At 41.2% G+C, this 22,693-nt stretch overlaps 1 protein-coding gene across 3 annotated transcripts in view; it reads right to left on the reverse strand.

Annotated features, from left to right (window-relative positions):
• LOC138972689 (apolipoprotein A-IV-like) overlaps positions 1-7,510 on the reverse strand; it is a 43,058-nt gene extending 35,548 nt beyond the window's left edge. For 2 of the 3 annotated variants that reach the window (XR_011457715.1, XM_070345339.1), the window contains exons 1-2: positions 7,387-7,510; positions 5,404-5,463 (exon numbers count right to left, since the gene is read on the reverse strand). The gene's annotated coding sequence lies outside the window, so the exon portion shown is untranslated. The remainder of the gene's footprint in view (positions 1-5,403; positions 5,464-7,386) is intronic. The other variant, XM_070345341.1, reaches the window with a different exon arrangement.
• Between the last annotated feature and the right edge of the window lie 15,183 nt (positions 7,511-22,693).

The raw sequence follows: 22,693 nt of genomic DNA on the forward strand, positions 1-22,693 counted from the left end.
TTAGCATTTTCTTTTCAATAATGTTACATGCGATTTTGTATTTTTCTGTGGTTAAAGCCACATTCAATTTCACGTAAACCATCAGTTTCTGGTCACAAACATTGTCAGGCTTTTATACACAGTACAAACACCCTTTCGTTTAAACACTAACCGCTTGAGAACATCCTAGGTGCCCTCCGTAAAGAGCCAGCATTTTTTCAAAGAATTTCTTTTTGCGTGGCCAGACGGATTTACTCGCAGTCGTTTGTTGCATTTTAGATGATCCTATCTGTACTCCAAAGCTGACTGGGCCGAAATGAACAGTGTGCTTGACCGCACCGCAGAGGAGCTGAAACAACTGGCCTCTGAAAACGCTGACATCGAAACACTCTGGATGACTTTTAAGAACTCAGTCACGTCAGCTGTGCAGAAGCACGTCCCCTCCACCCTACGAAGGAAAAACAACAGCCTACCCTGGATCAACAGGAAGATAAAGAAACTCCTAAAGAAGAAACGGAGACTGTACAAACAAGCCAAACGGACCAGACACTGGGACAACTACAACTTCTTCAAGAAAGAATGTAGACGTGAAATACGCCGCGCCGAATGGGAGTACTTGAACAGTGTAATAACTGAAGGGATGAAGGGAAACAACACCAAACCCTTTTGGCGCTACGTGAAAGCCCGTCGCCAGGACAACGTAGGAGTGGCACCACTACAAAACGGAAGCACCCTATACAGTGACAGCATCTCCAAAGCCAAGATCCTCCTAAACCAGTTCCAGTCTGTCTTTACCCGAAACGACGGCTCACCACCCCCCAGATGAAAGGCCAGCCCTATCCCAGTCTAAATGAACTCTTGATTAGTGAAAACGGAGTGGCAAAACTCTTAAGAAACCTAAACCCCTCCAAAGCCCCTGGCCCCGACAACATACCCAACACAGTACTAAAGATATGTGCAGATTCCATTGCCCCATCCCTCACCCTGATCTTCAATCTTTCAGTCAGCACAGGCCAAGTCCCATCTGACTGGCGCTCAGCGAACATCTCTTCCGTGTTCAAGAAAGGCGACAAGAACAAAGCAGAAAACTACCGCCCCGTGTCCCTAACCTCGGTAGCCTGTAAGTTGCTGGAACACATCATCTGCCGCCACCTACACACTCACCTTGAGAAACACAACATCCTTACCAGCAGAAACCATGGATTTAGAACCGGACACTCCTGCGAGACCCAACTGCTTACCACTATGCAAGACCTCCTCCACTCAAACGACCAGGGAAGGCAAACTGACATTGCCATTTTGGACTTCAGTAAGGCCTTCGACACAGTCCCCCACCACAAGCTGCTCGGCAAGCTGGACCACTATGGTGTCCGTGGACCCATCCACACCTGGCTCTCCAATTTCCTGACAAAGCGGAAGATGAAGGTGGTGCTGGAAGGAGAAGCAAGCGACGAAGTCCCAGTCATTTCGGGAGTCCCACAGGGAACGGTCCTTGGACCTCTTCTCTTCCTTGTGCACATAAACGACCTCCCCGATCAAGTGAAGGCAAACGTACGACTCTTCGCAGACGACTGCCTACTCTACCGTGACATACGCTCATTCCAGGACCACATCGAACTTCAAAAAGACCTTAAGAACCTAGAGTGCTGGGCAGAACAATGGGGCATGAGATTCAACGCGCAGAAATGCTACATCTTATCCACCAAACCCAAATCCCAGTACTTCTACACACTGGACAATACCATCCTTAAACACGTCAGCCAGAGTACCTATCTCGGCATCCAAATATCCTCCGACCTGAAATGGTCACCCCACATCTGCAACATCTGCAACAAGGCAGGGTCCGTCCTCGGATTCCTACGAAGAAACCTGCACAACTGCCCGCAAGAGTGCAGACGCATGGCGTACGTCACTCTTGTCCGATCGACCCTTGAGTATGGGGCAGTTGTGTGGGACCCTTATCTAAAACAGGACATCGACAAAATCGAGAAGGTACAGCACAAGGCAGCCAGATTCATCTGCAAAGACTACAGATCCAGAGAACCTGGCTGCATCACAGCAATGCTACAGCGACTAAACCTACCCACACTTGCAGATCGGCGCAAACAACTCCGCCTGACAATGCTATATAAAATAACGGGAGGACAAGTACCAGCCATACCCCCAGAAAGTTTCCTCACCCCCGCAGATAAGACCAAGCGGAAAATTATATCAACAAAGTTTTACGGGTGCACATCGGAAAACCCCGTTGAGAAGCGAGTCTACAACAACTCGAGACCCTTCAAAATTCCGGATAGCCGATCTGAACCGTATAGAAACTCTTTTTTTGTCAGGACGCCGGCTGAATGGAACCGCCTACAAGACTCCGTGGTACATTCAGCAACTGCCAACACATTTACATCAGGTGTTGGCAGGGCCCCACCACCATAGGCGCACCGCCAGGTGTTTTTATCCTGCTTTTAAACACTGCCCAAATTCCAGCAGTTGACACCACCAACCTGGAAGGGCATGCATGTATAGAAAGTTTTTAAACTCCGTCACGCTGCGCTCTCTCGCCCATTGCGACGACAGCCATTATTGGCTACTGCAATGTACTACATCCAGATCCAGATCCAGATCCAGATTCAGAGGTACACAATAACGTACTATTGCAGATACAGCGAGTCGCATTGAAATCGCAAACTGACGACAACATTGTGAAAAAAAGGAAAGTGGGTGACACGGATTCACAATGGCCCAGGGGTAAAATAAACCACGAAATCTGGTGTGTGGTTTTCGCAAGCTAAATAGCCATTCAAACGAACTGTGTAATTTAATGCTGTTAAATGCTCTTGCAAGTGTGTTCCATAAAGATAGAGCTGCTTTTTCCGTGAGAAGATTAAAATCGCTCTGTAAACTATTTGAGGCAGACTGGGGCTTTAATGATAAAGATGTCTTTTTCTGGTCGGTTTTCTACTGGCTGAACTTCATGTCCTTTTTAAATTTAGTCAAGTTTTGACTAAATGTTTTCACATAGACGGGGAATCGAGACGATGTGTATGTGCGTGTGTGTGTGAGTGTGTGTGTATGTGTGTGTGTGTGAGCGTGTGTGTGTGTATGTGTGTGTGAGCGTGTGTGTGTGTGTATGTGTATGTGTGTGTGTGTGTGTGTGTGTGTGTGTGTGTGTGTGTGTGTGTGTGTGTGTGTGTATGTGTGTGTGTGTGTGTGTGTGTGAAGAGCAATTCAGAGAAAACTACCTGACAGACTAACTGCACTTCTCTGACCATTGGTGACACTCAGATTGTTTCCCAAACCATTCTTAAGGACCTAGGCGTGTACCTGGACTCTGCTCTGACAATGCAAGAACACATTAGTTTTGTTTGTAAATGTGCCTTTTTTGAGTTACGCTCTGTTAGATTATTCCTGACACTCTAAACCACTGTTAAACTTGTTTCCTCTCTGATCCTGAGTCGACGTGACTACTGTAACTCATTGCTTGCTGGCCTTCCCACTAAAGAACTTGATCGCCTACGGGGAGTTTAGAATAGTGCTGCAAGGCTCATTCTGCAGAAGTCAAAAGAAAGACCATGTCACTGCCCTGTACTTACCACCTTTTACTGGCTTCCCGTGAAGTACAGAATCAAATACAAGCTGGCTATGTTAGAGTACAGCTGTTTTGAGAAATCACTTCCCCCCTATCTGTCCCATTCCCTCAAATCCTCCTCTGAAAAACTCCTCCACAGTATGACTCCACACACACACCCACACACACTCACACACACCCACACACACCCACACACCCACACACTCACACGCACTCACACACACCCACACGCACCCACACACTCACACACACTCACACACACACACACACACACACCCACACACACACACACACACACACACACACATACACGCACACACACTCACCTAAAGTGTGGATGGTTACCTAAGAGGCGGCACTGGGTGTAGTGCCTTTCTAGTGCACTTGCACTACAACAGCACTGGGTGCAGTACTCGCTCCGGCATCGAAGAATTTTGCACTAAAAAATGCACAAAATTTGACCTATTTCGTCGCCTATAGAGGACGGAAAGAATGTAATTTTGAACATTGTTATGACATTCTTTCCGTCAAAAAAGTCAATTTAACGGTGTCAATTTAACCATAAGGCAACCATCCACACGTGTGGACGGAAAGAATGTCATTTTGAACATTGTTATGACATTCTTTCCGTCAAAAAAGTCAATTTAACGGTGTTAAATGAAGCGACCATCCACACAATTAGGTTGCCATCCAGAGTTTAGGTTGCCATCCACGTGTGGATGGTTGCCTTATGGTGATTTAGGCAACCAAACCTGTGGAAACATGGGTACACACACACTCACACACACACACACACACCACACACCCACACACACACACACACACATACACACACATACATACACACACATACACACACACTCAGACACACACACACATACACACACATACATACACACACATACACACACACTCAGACACACATATACACACATACACATATACACACACATACACACACATACACACATACACACACATACACACATACACACACATACACACATACACACACATACACACACATACACACACATACACACACATACACACATACATACACATACACACACATACACACACATACACACACAGGCTCGGTAATACCTGAAAATCGACCCTAGGGAAAATATGCATGATATTTAGAACTCGGAGTGTGTAACCTATATGTAATATTCGTCAGGCGAATAATTATTATGATCATAAAATAGAAAATAAACTTGATAAGTCAACAATGATCGAGCATGGATGCCTAGGGCACCCATATTTTTTTCTTTTGTTTTTGTTTATAGAAGACGGCTCCTGGGTTTACCCTTCACCGACGGTTCTGGGTGAGTTTGTTTGTACAACAACAATCTAAGACGACAGTCCGGAGGAACGGAAGTCCGGACTCCTGACACAGGAGAGCTGGGCAAAGCAAACCTCTCGCTGATTATAATTCTTGTTATAGAGCTGTTTTGAGCAAATCATTGCTGTTGTTTCTAAATTACCATACAGCGAATGTCCCTCGAACATTTTAAGATCCAAATCGTCCGAAAACTTTTCCAAATGACGCCTTAGGCATAATTAATTTAATTTAGCTTGTATTTCCGTACACTTTCGTAGATATTTTCTCAGCGCATGTCTTCTCACAGCAATAGCAGACAATTTACATAAGAGAGTTACTATTGGTATATTCCAGAATTGTTGCTGAATTATTAGCAAACAATCCCAAATTAAAAGCTAAAATGCCACGTGCGGTCAACTTTAACCTATTTCTCTGCCCTTGGCTCATCGAGTTACTTTTTAAACATGAGCCAATTAAATGGAATATAGAATAATGGAGTCTGAATAAAACTTACTCCTCCGTGTTTGTGATGGTATTGCTTTGGAAAATGTCCACTTCGTTGACTGTAACAGACCTGTGGGGAAGTAGGAACAATAATTATGTTAGTTTTACTTGACAATGAATATTGTTTTGTAAAACCAGCTATATAACTGGAAAGGTAATCCGTTTCCCTACATTATTTACTAAACTGATTGATTATAAATAAGGGAGTGTCTATACCGAGGAACCTACAACACAGACCCCCCAACAAAATCAAAATCACAAAAGCAAGGTTCCCGCGAAAATCGACACAAATCAGAAAAGCTTGAACGAAACCAGTTTTGCATGTCATTGGAAAGAACAATTATATTAGCATCCTAAACAGTCAGCTTTCTTACACTATCTTGACGTTATGGCATGCCGAATGGTGTAGGACTGGTGTTATTCCTGTCAGAAGCAATAAAAGGCGGTTTTATTGAGCCGTTTTAGCTGTTAACGAGACACAAAACGGCACAATTGACATACACCTCAACTTTACACTTTCGGCGAGTTCTGGTAACTCATGGGGAAAAATACAAACGGAATGTTGAGTCGTTTTAGACATTAGTTGTGTTATGTGACATGCCAGAAAGAGTTTTTAATATAAAGATGTTTCCTAATAGACTATACTGAAATATTAGAAAAAATAACAGGCATTCCGATAAATTACAGTTTCAAATCACACTTTAATTGTATACATATTCAACACCGGTGCACATTGGTTTAAACACAAAAAAGAGTTCCTTAAAAATGTTTTTGTTCCTGATAGCTTTTTAAGCAGTGCTATTGAGTAGAAAATTCAGTCCGTCAATCAAAATGACCGTGTATAATGCCTCACGTGGAGAACTCTGCATAATTATATTTTGTCATGTCGACGAAGAATTTGGCATTCACATATCAATTTTTCACAATCTGCAGACCTTATTTCGACTTAGGAACACAGATATGTTCCTTCTTTTGTTATCAGATTTTAAGGATTAAGGTCCTACAAGGAAATTTAAGTCACTTCCCCTGCCTTTTGACGTAATTTGCTTCATGTATACAATGTCAATGAGTTACTTCCTTTACTTTTTTTGTGCAAAGACAAGGAATACGTATCTAATTAATTAATTATTTCTGAAAACGTCGGGAACAATATAGCTAATATACTTAGTAATCAATAATTATGTTGTAAAGTGTGCTGCATCCTATTTGAATGTTCTGTATAATGTAATGTGTAATACACAGTGCAAATCACTCAAGCTGGTTTTACGTTTGGCGAGGGGTTTACTTCCTAGTGTGAACTTTGTGCAGACTCCCCTCGGTGTCCGAATACCCCCGTGTGCACGCATGCGCACGATGAAGATCCCAAAGTCAGAGCAAAAGTCTCAGGACTTGGAAAACACGAATACACACATGCAAGATAAATTATACCGAATGCCAAAAATAAAAAGCCCCTCTGCTCCATCGGCCAAACAGCCCCCTAAATAGATTATTCACAGCAATGACACAAGACAACCAAAGGTTACTCTTATTTGCTGAATGTAACTGTGTTTGCATTGCTGAGAATCACATGTGCACACAACTTCAACTGAACCACTCAATGAAGTGAGAATCCAATGTTTTCTTCATGTTTGTCAGAAAATGGGGCTTGGAATGGGGTTGGGGCAAATTTTGAGGAATCATTGTAATTGTAATATTTACTTGTCATATGTAGCACATGTTGTGGGTTAACAGCTGTGTTTGCAGACATAAACTAATCCGTTTCAAGCGTCACATTTAGAATAAACACTGCCAGAAGTGTAAAAAAAAAAAAAAGAAACGCCTTACGGTTTTGTGATTTGTGCGTCCGCAGCTGTTTTGACATGTGTAAATGTTCCTGAGAGGGTAATTGTAGCGAATGAAATTGTTAGCACAAGCACCATTAGTTTGTCAGATCAGTAAGTGGTCAATACTAGGAGCCAGCCCATATTAGGGGCCCATCTGCTATTTTACTTACAAGTTTTATAGACGACAGCACCGGCCAACTGGAATCACCAAAGCGGAGACGGATCGTTTGAAAGCTGTCAAATCAGGCTGAGGAAAAGGGTGGGAATGATTTGCGGACGGCTTTTATACCAGAGACACACAACTAACCTGGCGTGGTGCTTGCTGGGGCTGGGTAGATGTAGCCATGGGCGATAGCCAATGAACGTATGCCAGGCACGTTTCATTCGATTCGGGCATATTTATAACTCTTTGCGTCATGTTTGTGTAACACCTCGGTATATTTTTCAAAGACTCTAGCTGGGACAACTACCGATGAATAGACAATGAGACAAACCAGAAATCTCTAATCCGTATGCTGTGGCGTTTACACTAGAATAAATGTTTCTAATCGTAGCTAGAATGGAGCGTTAAGACACCACTGGAGTGTTCAAAAACATACCTCAACTGTGACGTCAAATACTGCCATGTTCGACCTTTGACATTGTTTTCACCTACTTCATTCAGAAGAACATAAAATCAGGACTGCTGACGACGGCACAAACCAGATAATCTACACTGGCAATGTAATAGATGGTTATTTTTTTTTATTATGATGCTACTTGATTAGATTGTTGATCTTTTAGCTCGAATTTTCGGATTGGGTTCGTTCAGCAACATCCACACTCCCACTCGAGAGGTTTTTAATTTACTGCAGTGACAAATGCCATTGATCTGAAAAGTGTGCTAAATCCAGTTGTGAAAACGAAGTAAGAGAGAGAGAGAGTGTGACATTGATTGATCTTTGTTACATAAGAAAAAAAGGCTTCATTCACAGCTTAATCTTATAACCTAGATCTAAAACGCCCACAAGGTTATACATCTGTTACACAGATATTTAGGAAAAAGAGACTGCAGTCGAGAAGAACAAGAACAAGATAGCAATGGAAATGTACTCATCAAAACCACGTAGGCTTGTTCTTTTCACATTATGTCGATGTACATTTCCTGAACACGTCTTTATAACGGACAAGGGCGCTTCTTTAACTTGAATTCAACATATGTATTACATAGGGTGGACCCGAACTTGTTTTTAATCTAAATATGTTCAAGTCATCTAATTTTGCTAAGATTGAAACGGGGACTGGTTCGAATTTAATTGTTTGATATAGACACAAATAAATCGGTTAAGTGCCAGAGTAGGGTAGTGTCACACACACCATGGCGTGATCGTATCGTGTTTTTTGTTTTTAACACCAGTGGTATCGACATGATCGGGTCACACGTATCGCCGTCACACGGACCGCGTTGGTCTTTAGAACAAAGATAGCGAACACAAAGCAAAGTCTCAGGTGGCGATTAATTACATTCGTAATATAATATAATATAATATAACAAGAATACAAACATGTTCTAGCAAGAGCTTCTCTGTCTAAAATAAGGACAACTTGCAACGTTTTTTTCCTGATTGTTTTGTTCTTCTATTTACCACTGTGTCAAAACGTGTTGACTAAAAATGCCGTGTGTCTGGAAATTGCTAAGCAAAATAAAACAAAACAAAGCAAAACATGCAAATAGGAAGTATCTTTTAAAATTAGTTTTAAGTAATATTATCCGCTATTACGAGCTAGTCGTGTGACAGAGAGTTTTCTTGCACACGAGACTGTAGATGTTTCACGACGGCTTTAGCCGGAGTAAAACAGCAGCAGTCGAGTGTGCAAGAAAACTCTCTGTCACACGACTAGCTCGTAATGGCGATTATGTCTCACAGCATAGGCATAGAAAGATATCAATGAGTTTTTGGGGACGAAATAACAGGCACAAAACCAGACTGACAACACAATTGCCTTTTCACACATACCGTACACACGCGTGCGCGCAGAAAATAGATCCAATGCGTTTTGAGTTTTGTTCTGGTTGAATGTATTCAACAAAGTAACAACCAACGTTTCTGAACCTTTTAATGATTAAATACACTTTTGTTAAACCAAACAGCGAAAACGAACGAAATCTAAACACACAAACACACGCGCGCACTAACACAGGTTGAATTCAAGGCGCGAACGAACACGGAGGAATTTTGTCGGTCACGTCGTGGGAAAGTCCACCTAAATAGTTTCGCAGGGGAACTGGTTGTGATTGGATCGTTCGTTTTCTCACAGTGATACAATTTAAATCAGCGTTATCATTATGTACCATTTCATTTAAATTAGATTCATTTTTATCAACCTCATCTTCACCTGATGAAAACATACCTTTAAAGTGTTTCAAAAAAACGTCAGAAGAGACTTCTGGTAATTCTTCATTTTTTTCTCTTAGTGTTCCATTAATAATCTTCCAATACGATTTTGGATCATGGCTTTTTAGGTTTTTAATTTTTTTAACAAGGTCTGCTTGATATTTTTTAAATTGCTTATTTACTTCCTGTTTATAACTTCGACTTGTTTTGGTGCGGAGCTCACGCGAAAAGGCAGTCTTCATTCTTCTATGAACATTTTTCGCTTTAAAAAAGGACTTTCTCTTTTTCTCACATGTAACATTAAACCATGGACAATTTTCGGTTTTCCTTTTATACTGTTTCTTACCAAAATTATTTCGTTTAAAGGCATATGTACGCGCTCCCGTGTTTACAAAGTGTAGTTTGCCCATAATCGATGTCAAACGCACCATAAGACCATATAATGACGATATGTCACCATGCGCGGACCATAATACATGCATTACAGCTTGTTCTAGCCTCTGAAAAAGTGAGGATGTCAACAAAGCCGCGGTGTTAGCTCCCTTGCATCAACGTTACATGTGTTGGCAAATCTATAAATAGGACGATCCAGATCAAAATGAAAATTAACATATCTCAACATTGAAGGGGTCCTAGACCACAATATTTTGCAGGGAACTTAATTTAGCATGTCTCCAGCTGTTGGTAAAGCAATTAGCGTGTATAGTCATCGAGTACATATGCCTTTAAATAACACTAAGGCCAAAAAAAAAATGCTTTGGTTACGGTTTCATGGCCAAAAAAAATAGGGTAGGTAGGTCGATTAAATTTTTAATGTTTTTTTTTGTTGTTTTTTTTTGTTTGTTTTTTGTTTTTTGTTTTGGTTGGTCCCTCTTGAAATGATAAAAATATTTGTGTATGCAGGATATTCGAGGTATTTTCATATTGGTGTATTTGGAACCACAGATATTAATCACTTTTTCATGTTAAGAAAAGAAAACTGGACATACCCTTTAAACTGTATAGTGCCACTAGTGAACACAGTCTTGAACGCAGTCTGGACTGATTGTCACAAATTGAAAACTAGTCAAAATACAGTAGCTGATGATTCCTTTCACTTTATACAAGTTTTCTTAAACAGAAGTCTTTCCATCAAAAAGTTGCACTCTTCGAGTACCGACTTATCAGTCGTGTTTGTTCGATGTGAACGCACTTTCCGAATACGATTGCAAATGCAGACGACATCTTTTTACGTTCGCGCAACGAACGAACGCACGAGACTGACTTCCCTTGGATATGGGAGTTGTAAAAAGCGGAGTGGTGTCCCTTGTCGGGCTTGTTGTTGTCTGCTCGCCGGCGATCGATGTTTTCTCTGTGCCGTGGTGTTGTCGTTTTCGGTGGGTTTTTGTGTGTGTGTGTGGGGTTTTTTTTGTGTATGTATGTGTTTGGTTCATTTTATTTTTAGCTTTAGGACCAAAAAAAAAGTTTAGGGTCGGCCCAAAAAGTTAGGGTCGGTCGGGAAACCGTAACCAAAGCATTTTTTTTTTGGCCTAACTTCTGTGCACTACTCTTCAATATATTATTAACTTCTAAAACAACTCTATTAACTTCGTCAACAGAAACGTTTTCTTTAAATGCTAACAATTTATCTAATTGTAAATCAATATCGTTTATCGATGAATCTTCCAGACCACAGATATAATCAGTTTCCAATTCTGCTTTCCATTTTGGTCTTCCTTCGAAATGTTCTGCTACATTACGAGCATGCACTTCGTTCCCAACTTCATCATCACAATCATGACTTAAAACATTGTGTCCAAAAATACAATCAAGCTTAATTACCAAGGGGCAGTGAACATCCGAGAACATTTCGCAAAAATCCATAACAACAAATTCTTTGATGGTATGAAACAGGTTGGCTGATATCAAAACATAATCAACAACACTAACATTTTTACATGTAAATTTCCCGGTGCCTCTGTCTGATCCAACCCGACCATTTACAATAACCATATCTGATGTTTTACAAAAATCCACTAAATCATGCCCGAAATTATTTACTAACACATCTTGTGAATGTCTCTTCGGGATATAAAAATTGTTGTCACCTTCGTCTTTTTCTCTGCTCATATCTTGTGTTTCACAGGGCATACCAAAATCAACATCAAATAAATCTTCAGTGGTATCTATAAGTAATCCTGTTCTTGCATTAAAATCTCCAAGTAAGCACGCGCCTTCATGTTCAATAGTGAGGAATGCATCGTATAATTCGGTATAAACATCCTTATTCACATATGGTGAACCTTCTGGGGGAATGTACACAGCGCCAAAAAGTATATCTTGTTTTAAAAACTCCTTACTGAATTTAAAAAAACATCATATTTGCACATAATTCTGCCTCACAAAACGTATAATATTTTCTTATGGAAACATCGACCTTGGATTTTCTTTCTTTAGTTTCATATACTGTAATAAACTGTACAATATCATCCTTGACTAACAACAAAATTCCTCCTGATTTACGTTTAAACTTGCTTCTGTTTTTATAGAGGGACACATAACCCGGAACATCAACTGTGTCAATATCATCCAACTTACTCTCCGATAGGGCAATAATATCATATTTACAAATTAGCTTCAGAAAATCTGGGTGTTTTAATTTAGATAATACGCCACCAACATTCAACGCAATGCACGATAGCTCGGATCCTTTGTAATCACACGCAACACTATCATTTCTTAAAATATTTACATCATGTACCTGTCCCTGATCACACACAATATCAGCTCGTATAGGACTAGTGTCATGCGCCTGTTCCCGATCATACACACAATTAGTTGCAGTAACAAAGCCAAAGCATCACCCATCTGTAGCTTCTGGGCATCTGATGTACGTTGGTATGTGGTGAGCGGGGGAGGAACTGGGACATTGAGTTTACACCGATTGGTTTCTTCGCATACCAAACCGGCGAATCTGTAGAAAAAAGTGTCCAGAGGATACACCCAAAGACGGTCGCAGTCGGGGTTGAGGTGGCTGATATACTGCCTGAAAGACTCCACGGGGCACGAATCTGCCAGAGACGCTGGCATGAATCCGGTGACGAATGCCGTGTCGTGTTGATGATTTTTGGTAAGTTCGTCGGAGTTTTTGCACACATACTCTCTGTTTGTTATTGCCGCGTCTGTTTTGATTCGGAACGTGGTTTTGGTCATGGAATGCATGTTTTCTGCACCCCTTCTAAAAAAGTAATACCGCACGTCGAACTGTACCTTGTTCGCTAGCCCCGTTGGTGTCGCCGTATTCATGTACATGCTGTGGTACAGCTTTTGCCTGTCGGCTTCGGCCATGGGTTCGTAGTGGGTGATGTTCCCTTTGCCTTGTTGCTTGAGTTCTTTGACAGCCGCCTTGAACATTTCGTTAGCGACGGAAAAATCAGAATCCCGAACAATATCGAAGTCGTTGTTGTGCGGTGGCGACTTCAGGTGGCGATTCAGACCGTACCGGATCCCTTCCAGTGTTTTTCGTTTATACAAGTCGCCACTTTCAGATCTAGCTTCCATATATAGAAAGAGCCAAGAGTACTGTTCAGTTCATTTTTCGACATTGCTTCAAAATCCTCACCTTTTCCCTTTTCTTTCAGATAATGGCGAAAGATCCGCACGGAACTGTCTGTGCACCTTTTTGTTGTCACTGGTGTTAGGTTCGATCTTTTCTTGGCAATTTCGTCCTCTGTGTAGGTAGCAAAGCGTTTCGCCATTTTCGGGTTTTGTTGCAGACGACGATAGTGAAATTAGTACCTACTGTTTTGTTTTGACCTTTCGTATTCAGGGTTCTTAATTGAAGCTTGAAAGCGAGCTTGTCGTGTAAGTGGAAAGTTGACGAAGCTTTTGAAAACAGAAATTGAATGAAGAAGAAAATGTGGCTTTCAGTAATATACAGGAGAACGGGGTTGGTGTTATTCTTTTTCCGTCAAACACGAAGTACACAGATAAAACGTAGTTGACTGACCAAGGCCTGTTGGCACACTATTCAGAATGCACAACAAAATGTAACAACACTTTGATACCCATTTTTCTACGTTCGTGATCACTTGAAATGAATACTGAAAACATAAGTGTTTAAGGTAGTGACTGAATGTATGTAAAAGTAAACATGTTCAGAAATAAATGCATGATCAAAATAATTGATTTCGGCATCAAAGCGTGTAACATACAATCTTGCACACGTTTGCTTTAGTAGTGGCAAAGAAGGAATGCGTGTGACATACTTTCTTCTTCTTCTTCTTCTTCTTCTTCGTTAATGGGCTGAAACTCACAGTTTCACTCATGTTTTCCACTAGTGGGTGTTTACGTGTTTTTACGGGGGATCTTCTTCTTGTTGTTCGCTGTTAGATCGTCAGTCCGGACAGCAAGGCGAAACGTGATGTCCTCTCTTACGGGGGATAACAAATATACTGAACGCTACGTTGTTATCTCTTAAATGTCCCGTTAACTACCTTGTAAGCGCCCATTATAACAAACGCTTACCCCCTACTTTGGGTCAAAACTTGTGTGTAGGGTACTGTACCTTGTAAACGCCCACCCCTCTAGTGTACGCGCCACAGCATACGGATTAGAGATTTCTGGTTTGACTCATGGTCTATTCATCGGTAGTTTTCCCAGCTGAAGTTTCTGAAAAATATACCGAGCGAATACACACACATTACGCAAATAGTTATAAATATTCACGGATCGAGTGAAAAGATTTGTATCTGTCATACGTTCATTGGCTATCGCCCATGGCTACATCTGCCCAGCACCACTCCAGGTTAGTTGTGTGTTTCTGGTGTAAAAGCCGTCCGCAAATCATTCCCTCCCTTTTCCACAGCCTGACTTGACAGCTTTCAAACGATCCTTCTTAGCTTTGGTGATTCAAGTTGGCCGGTGCTGTCGTCTATAAAACGTGAAAGTATAATTTGGTATGGGCCCCTAATATCGACCGGTGTAATACGAGAAAATTACTCCCACGAGATTTTTACTCCGGAGTAAAAACTTCCTACGAAAATGTTACACCCTTTACGAAAAAAAGTACTGCCCCATTCGGGCCGGGACGGACATGGTTCAACTGTATGTGCAGACCCAGAGACGGTATCCTTATCCCACCCCCGTGTCACCACAGTGGCACGTGAAAGACCTCGGTCATTCTGCCATAAGTGCAGATGGCTGATACCACCTAAACATGCAGACACTTATGTATCTCATTTCAGGATATGCGGCGTGTGCTGTTCAGACCATATATCTGGTAATGCAAATCCTTTGATATTGGGGTTACTGCGAATTTTAATTGCTAACAATTCCAAGGCAAGTATGAAGGCCAACGGCAAGAGGGCACACCCCTGACGAATTCCGGAATTCACACAGATTTGTCTCTAGATCCAGCCCATGTAATTTATGCAACTAGTGGTGTGGCCATATTTACGTTAATCCACTTCACAAAGTTATCACCAAATCCAAACTTTTTAAAAGACCAGATTACATAATCTTTAGAAATAGAGTCGTAGGCTCGGGCATAGTCCAGGGTGAGCAAAAGGATGGTTGATTCCTTTCATTAGCGTAATTAATTACATCATCTGTTACTCTAATCAAATTACTTACGTTCCTTCCTTTAATAAATCCTGTCTGATCTTCTGATACAAGGTTAGCAATAACACCAGACAAGCGTTGCGACAGACATTTTGCCAACATTTTGTAATCTGTTTTAGTTATGGATATAGGCCTCCAATTTGTAAGGTTATCTCTCGGCATTTTTCTTTCTTTATTAATCAAAGTGATAACTGCTCTTTTTTGAGTCTCTGACATTTGACCGACTCTAAATGCACTCTGAAGAGATTTCACTACCATCACTTTTATTTTAGGCCAAAAGAATTTCATAAAGCTGGTTGTCAGTCCATCTTATCCTGGTGACGAGCCATTCTTTAATGAATTCAGCGCACTGCCGATTTCTAAAACGGTGAGATCGCTTTCCAAATCAGCTTTTTGTTCTCCAGTTAACTGGGGAATGTTTAAACAACTAACTTTACTTTCAGCATCCTCTTCAGCATAATTCCCCGTTTTATCAAAAACGTCATTATACAATTTCACTTGCTCCTGTAAAATGTCTTACTGTGATGTAATTTAAGTACGGTTCTCATCAATTAATCTGTCCATACATTTTAAGTTGGCCTTCACTGTTTCCATATTTTGGAAATATTTAGTGTTCTTTTCACCTTCTTCGATATATTGAAACTTGAATGTCTCTCTCTCTCTCTCTCTCTCTCTCTCTCTCTCTCTCTCTCTCTCTCTCTCTCTCTCTCTCTCTCTCTCTCTCTCTCTCTCTCTCTCTCTCTCTCTCTCTCTCTCTCTCTCTCTCTCTCAGACACATATTCTGATCATCGTTCCATGTCTTGATCTTGATGAAAAACAACACAAAAAGCTCACAGTCCAAATGCGTTTTAAAGAACTATTTTCTTCTTTTGTTTAATTCCGAACCATGAATAAACAGTTATTTCTAGAATTAATCCTAAGACACAAACTACAACAACAAGACAGAACGAAATAAAAAAAACATCGACTTTTTGTTTTTGTTTTGACGTCTGAATGATTAACACAGAGGGAGTCAACATGAGACAAAGTTAAGTGAGTAAATCAGCTGCTTTGATGTGTTTATGCAAGTATTTTTGTTTCTGTTTTAAGTTACTTGTTTTTGCTTGATGTTCATAGTACCCTCATTAATTCGAAAATAAATGAAAGGTAAAAGGTGCTATAGTTGGCAATGTGTGAATAGCAGTACAAGACTTTTGGCAAGCATCTGAGAGAGTGAGAGAGAGAGAGAGTGTGTGTGTGTGTGTGTGTGTGTGTGTGTGTGTGTGTGTGTCTGTGTGTGTGGCTGTGTGTGTGTGAGTGTGTGTGTGTGTGTGTGTGTGTATGTGTGTGTGTGTGTGTGTGTGTGTGTGTGTGTGTGTGTGTGTGTGTGTTTGTGTGTTTGTGTGTACTACGACAATGATCGGCATGCACAAATGAAAAACAACCAAACATGTGCAAATACGGTCAAACGTCACGTTGAGTCCGTTCCACTGAATGAATAGGGAGAAACGAGATACGGAGAAAAAAGATACGGTCAAACAAGATACGGTCAAACAAGATACGGTCAAACGAGATACGGTCAAACAAGATTCGGTCAAACGAGATACGGTCAAACAAGACTCGGTCAAACGAGATACGGTCAAACAAGATTCGGCCAAACGAGATTCGGTCAAACGAGATACGGTCAAACAAGATTCGGTCAAACGAGATACGGTCAAACAAGATTCGGTCAAACGAGATACGGTCAAACAAGATTCGGTCAAACAAGATTCGGTCAAACGAGATACGGTCAAACGAGATTCGGTCAAACTGACGAGATACGGTCAGCCGGGAGTACACCTCATGATTTGTGTAGGTCTGTGTGTTTATGTGTGTGTTTGTGTGTGTGTGTGTGGGGGGTATATATGTGAATTAAGCGGACATAAATCATTACCACCACCGCTGTATACATATTTAGATTTGGACAGACAAATTTTACAAAATGTTCTTGCTGCACTATAACTCTGTAAGCCTGAACTGCCAGGTTTATATGTCAGGTTGGCCATCGTGGATGGGACCTAGACTTCAAACGGTCGGCCATTATGAATGGGACCAAAACACGGTCGTCCATGAGTGGGGCCAAGAATTCAAACGGGAAAAATTGTCTTAATGGTTTTTATTTGTGTAATCTGAAGCCTCAGTTCAGTACACGTTTGCCTTTGTGAGGTGGGACCTAGAATCAAAACGGATCAACTACCATTTTTGATATTGAATCTGCAGACTGAGATTTGCAGGTCAGCCATCGTGAGATGGGATCTAGAAGTATAATGGACCAACTACCACTTTGGATATTGAATCTACTGCTTCATATATACATTTATACAGGTCGGCCATCATGGGGTGGGACAAATACGCACAACAAGAAGGCTACATCATAGATTGTGGCCTTACTTTATTTCTACTGAAGCGGGCATATGAGCTCACTTGGAGCTTACATTGCCATGTCACCAAACATCATGTAGGGGAGACCGGGGCTAGTCCGCCCCCGGGGCACATCCGTCTTTGTCTGTTTATTCTTACGTTTGCCACCTTTTAGTCATTCACACCATGAGTTGACTTAGGTTTTGATGCATTACCTCTGAGAACAAATACTTAGTCTTGGTGTCGAGTGAAAGTGCGTTAATTAAGGTCGAGTTCTGACGAAAGTTTTGCTTCTTCCTTCCCATGTTGTGCTCGTTATCTGGCACTAGAGTTGCCTGCCCGTGCGGGGGCAAGTCCGCCTATTTGTCATGGGGCATGTCCGCCGTGAGCAGTATGTATAACACATGTTCATGCGAACATAAAAACTGCACATTGATATCAGCTACACGTTTGTCTTGATGTTAAATAAAAAATCAGTCTTCTAGTTCATCAAACTCGCCAGTTATGCTACCAAAAGCATAAAATTAGGCGGAAAAGCCCCGGTCTCCTCGCCAGTTATGCTACCAAAAGCATACAAGTAGGCGGACTAGCCCCGGTCTCCCCTAACGTAATTTTTTTTTTACATTCTTTCGTATTTTGTCTTTGGCATTTTTGAACCTGAATATTGAAGGGAATTAAAAAGCTTTCCCACTAAAGCTTGCCCACTACTAGTCTTGTACATACTATGGGATGAGAGTGGCGGACTTGCCCCACCCTGTAGGCGGACTTAACCCGACTTGGGGCAAGTTCGCCTACGTTAGGGTAGGTCTACTTAAAGCAGTATGTACAACAAATGTTCATGCGCACATAAAAACTGTCTGCACATTGATATCAGCTACACATTTGTCTTGATGTACAATAAAAAATCAGTCTTCTAGTTCATCAAACTCGCCAGTTATGCTACCAAAAGCATAAAAGTAGGCGGACTAGCCCCGGTCTCCCCTATTCTTAAAATGATAAAAGTACAAAACAAGGCCAGATATTCACGATTCAGTGATCAGTGCAATCAGCAAGAATACTTAGATCAAGAAGATAAATTAAGTTTTGTGCAGAAAATTACTACCTGGTTATTATCATTATTAGGATTATGAGCTTTAATAACCGAAATTGTGTTAACCGTTATTTTCACCGACAATTATCGAATGAAAACCCTTGGAACACTCTTTTGCATTTGTGCACGTCCATGATACTGGGTAACAGTTAAGGGACATGAGCACTTTGACAATGTGTTGCCAATTATTAGATTTTGTGTCATGTTAGTTATTAAATCAGTTCAGCTAAACAAAACAAAACAACAGTTACGCATTCCCATTCTGCACAGAGCGCAGCCAGGCTTAAGCATTTTGGTATGGGTCCAAGTGAAACAAGGGTCTTATTCAAGGTGAAATGAGACCATCATTTTACTTGGATACATGATGGTCCATGTGTGAGTGAGTGTGTGTGTGTGTGTCTGTGTCTGTGTCTGTGTCTGTGTATGTGAGTGCGTGCGTGCGTACGTGCGTGCGTGCGTGCGTTTGTGTTTGTGAGTGTTTTGAAATCAAAGCAACTTTTATCTAGTGCTTAACAAGAACAATTTTTCGAGTCAATTATTTGTACTATCTTGTGTTGACAAGGTTAAGGACTAATCTTAATCGTTGTTGCTCTAATCTGAGTGATACCATCAACATAGGTACATTTTTTCCTCGGAGAAACCTTAGTGACGCACCACACTGACCTCTCTATAGCCAGTTAGATGTGCCGGGTGCACGATTTGTACACGTGTCAATTTCTGTGCATTCCTTGATCAATTTCTCTCCTGTGAGCGTGACAGTTTTAAGAAGCACGAGAGTACAAACGATTTTAATTGTATTAGAATGTGTTGGGCTCCTTTTGGGTATAAATATGAAGGTTTTTGCTCTTGATTTGTGAAAATATACCTGTGCAAGGCTCAGACCGCGTAAGCTGGAAATAAGTCCTTTCAACAGATGATAGTACCAACCGTCCATAACGCCTTTTTTCCTAAAATAATTATATGAATTAAAGTTGCTTAGATTTGTTGTAATAATAAAAAGACGTCCACCACCTGCCCAGCAACCATACTATACATTGTAAGCTATAGGCTTCCATACTTATCTCCCTTTACTCGAGCACCGCATACACTGCCGACAGACACATGTTGGAACTACATCATGCTTGTAGAGGATGTGGCTTCAACAAATACTGATGTGCACCCTTTACTATGGTAAACTCTTTCTAACTGATCAACATGTCTAGCTACCAGAATTGTTTATGATGTGGTAACAATTAATTTGGCCATCAATGTAAGTGTATTTGGGTCGGAGGGGTTTGAGAAAGCCCCCATCAGGTTCGGTCTGTTCTGTTAAAAATCTGCTCGAGATTGTCCCGAGGTTCGGTAAGGTAAGCTGTTAACTGTTATCCTGTGAGTGGCTTTACATGTTAACAATTTGAATGCGTAGATGTTTAGGGGCGTTCTTTGTTTTTTGCACCACAAAAAAGTTAGCTTGGATGGTTTCTCTTGGAATATTGTATTCATGATAAATACCAAAAGTGACTATCGATGTGAAAGAATGAAGCGTACCGTGCAGACTTACAGGTTTAGTGGTGTAGTGGTCATCCCCGCTTGCTTTTTGCAAGAGGTCCTGGGTTCAAATCCCAGCTAATCCAAAGTCTGTTTTATTCATTTCACAAAACACACTCAAAAGAAATATTGACTGTGTGTGTGTGTGTGTGTGTGTGTGTGTGTGTGTGTGTGTGTGTGAGTGTGAGTGTGTGCGTGTGTACCCACGTTTCCACAGGTTTGGTTGCCTAAATCACCATAAGGCAATCATCCACACGTGGATGGCAACCTAAACTCTGGATGGCAACCTAATTGTGTGGATGGTCGCTTCATTTAACACCGTTAAATTGACTTTTTTGACGGAAAGAATGTCATAACAATGTTCAAAATGACATTCTTTCCGTCCTCTATAGGCGACGAAATAGGTCAAATTTTGTGCATTTTTTAGTGCAAAATTCTTCGATGCCGGAGCGAGTACTGCACCCAGTGCTGTTGTAGTGCAAGTGCACTAGAAAGGCACTACACCCAGTGCCGCCTCTTAGGTAACCATCCACACTTTAGGTATGTGTGTGTGTGTGTGTGAGTGTGGAAAAGAAGAAAGGAAAAGGATACATTCTCAGACTGTGGTTATACTATGAACTGTTTTTAAGTTGCAGGTTCGGGTCATCTGATAAGTGTTTACACAGGAGCAAGCTTTATTCCAGGCACACAATACTTATAATTCTAATATTGAGAGCAACTAAGACAGGAAGTACTGATTACAGTATTGCAAAGTACGTATAATTCAAGTCAGTTCAGTGTAGCGACTGTGATTCTGATGCAGTAATTAATAACGCGTAAGCAGAATATCAGTCAGTGAAACAAGGAGGGAGGGAGGGAGGGAGGGAGGGAGAGAGAGAGAGAGAGAGAGAGAGAGAGAGAGAGAGCGAAAGAGAGAGAGAGAGAGAGAGAGAAAAAGAGAGAGAGAGAGAGAGATAGAACAAGAAAGACAGACAGAGAAGCAGAGAGAAGGGGAGGCAGAGATAGGCAAAGAGAAACAATGACAAGAGGTAGAGGGAGGCAGTGAAAGATATATAGCTAGGCACACAGTAGCCTACTTGGTCTCACTTAGTATCAACACATATCATATGTCATAACATGAGGGAGATAAAAAGTCAAACGCAAGAATAAAATGTTCAACAATTTTAATCGTGATTTAACATTGGAAAAAACTATTTACATTACAAACTATCTTCACTTATACAATATCAATACCTGCCTTACAACATTAACCATATAAATAACACACACAACACATAATCTCCATCACACACAGAAGCACACACATACACACACACACACACACACACACACACACACACACACACACACACACACACACACACACAGCGTATTGATATCTACATCGTTAGACTATTAAGCATGTGCAACCATAAACAAATAATTGTACAATTGGGAAAATGTACAACAAAACTATATCGATTTTTTAAATTTTTGTCGCAGATAATACGTGTGAAAACATCTGCCAAAGTTGTAATGTGTGTAAATGTCCGTCAACCAGAAAGAACCTGCTTTTATCAAACAATTTCATGGTGACTTTTTGTTACCAGGCAATACACACGATAGTACAGCACTCATTGCGATGAGAAAGAAATTCACCACCGAATCGACTAATTAGTTGCGATTCTTGTGCAAAATCATACGTACAATACATGTTGTTTTAGGAAATGAACTCTTGCTCACTGAAAAAGTTATATTAAAGAATAGTTATTCTCATCCACATTGTGTAACATGCACCTAGTAACACTACTGCCTTGAGCAGCTCCGCCTACAACTGCATTTAAACACATTCAGCCATAGCACTGGTAGATAATGCATAACAAATTACGAAACAAATACCTGGTACTCGCCGGAGTGTGTGTGTGTGTGTGTGTGTGTGTGTGTGTGTGTGTGTGTGTGTGTGTGTGTGTGTGTGCGTGCGTGCGTGCGTGCGTGCGTGCGTGTGTGAGCATGCGTGCGAGCGTGTGTGTACAGTGTGTGTGTGTGTGTGTGTGTGTGTGTGTGTCTGTGTGTGTGTATGTGTGTGTGCCAGTGTGTGTGTGTAGGCCTACGTGTGTGTGTGTGAGTGTGTGTGCCGGTGTGTATGTGTGTGTGTGTGTGTGTGTGTGTGTGTGTGTGTGTGTGTGTGTGTTTTTTTTCAATAGACTAGCAGTAATTAAAAGCTCGTTTGTATGCGAACTATCTTCTCCAGTGTCTGAATCATACGATGTGGCATGCACAATTTTGATGATTCACACGCGTTCCTCTGTAGCACTTGGTTAGTACACCAGCACAGTCGTGCGTGCTGGGAGCAGGAAGCATAATTATGGGTCTGCAGTGCACTAATGCGATTGAAGTTGCGGAAACGAGTTCTGTTCGTCGTTTGAGAGGCATGACATTTTTACAGTGACTCAGTGAAGTTCTCTATGCAATTCAAAAAGGTAATGTACATTACGATATTAGTAAAGACATAAAGCGATACATATG

The sequence above is a fragment of the Littorina saxatilis genome, linkage group LG8, assembly GCF_037325665.1.
Source record: "Littorina saxatilis isolate snail1 linkage group LG8, US_GU_Lsax_2.0, whole genome shotgun sequence".
In the NCBI taxonomy this organism is placed as follows: domain Eukaryota; kingdom Metazoa; phylum Mollusca; class Gastropoda; order Littorinimorpha; family Littorinidae; genus Littorina; species Littorina saxatilis.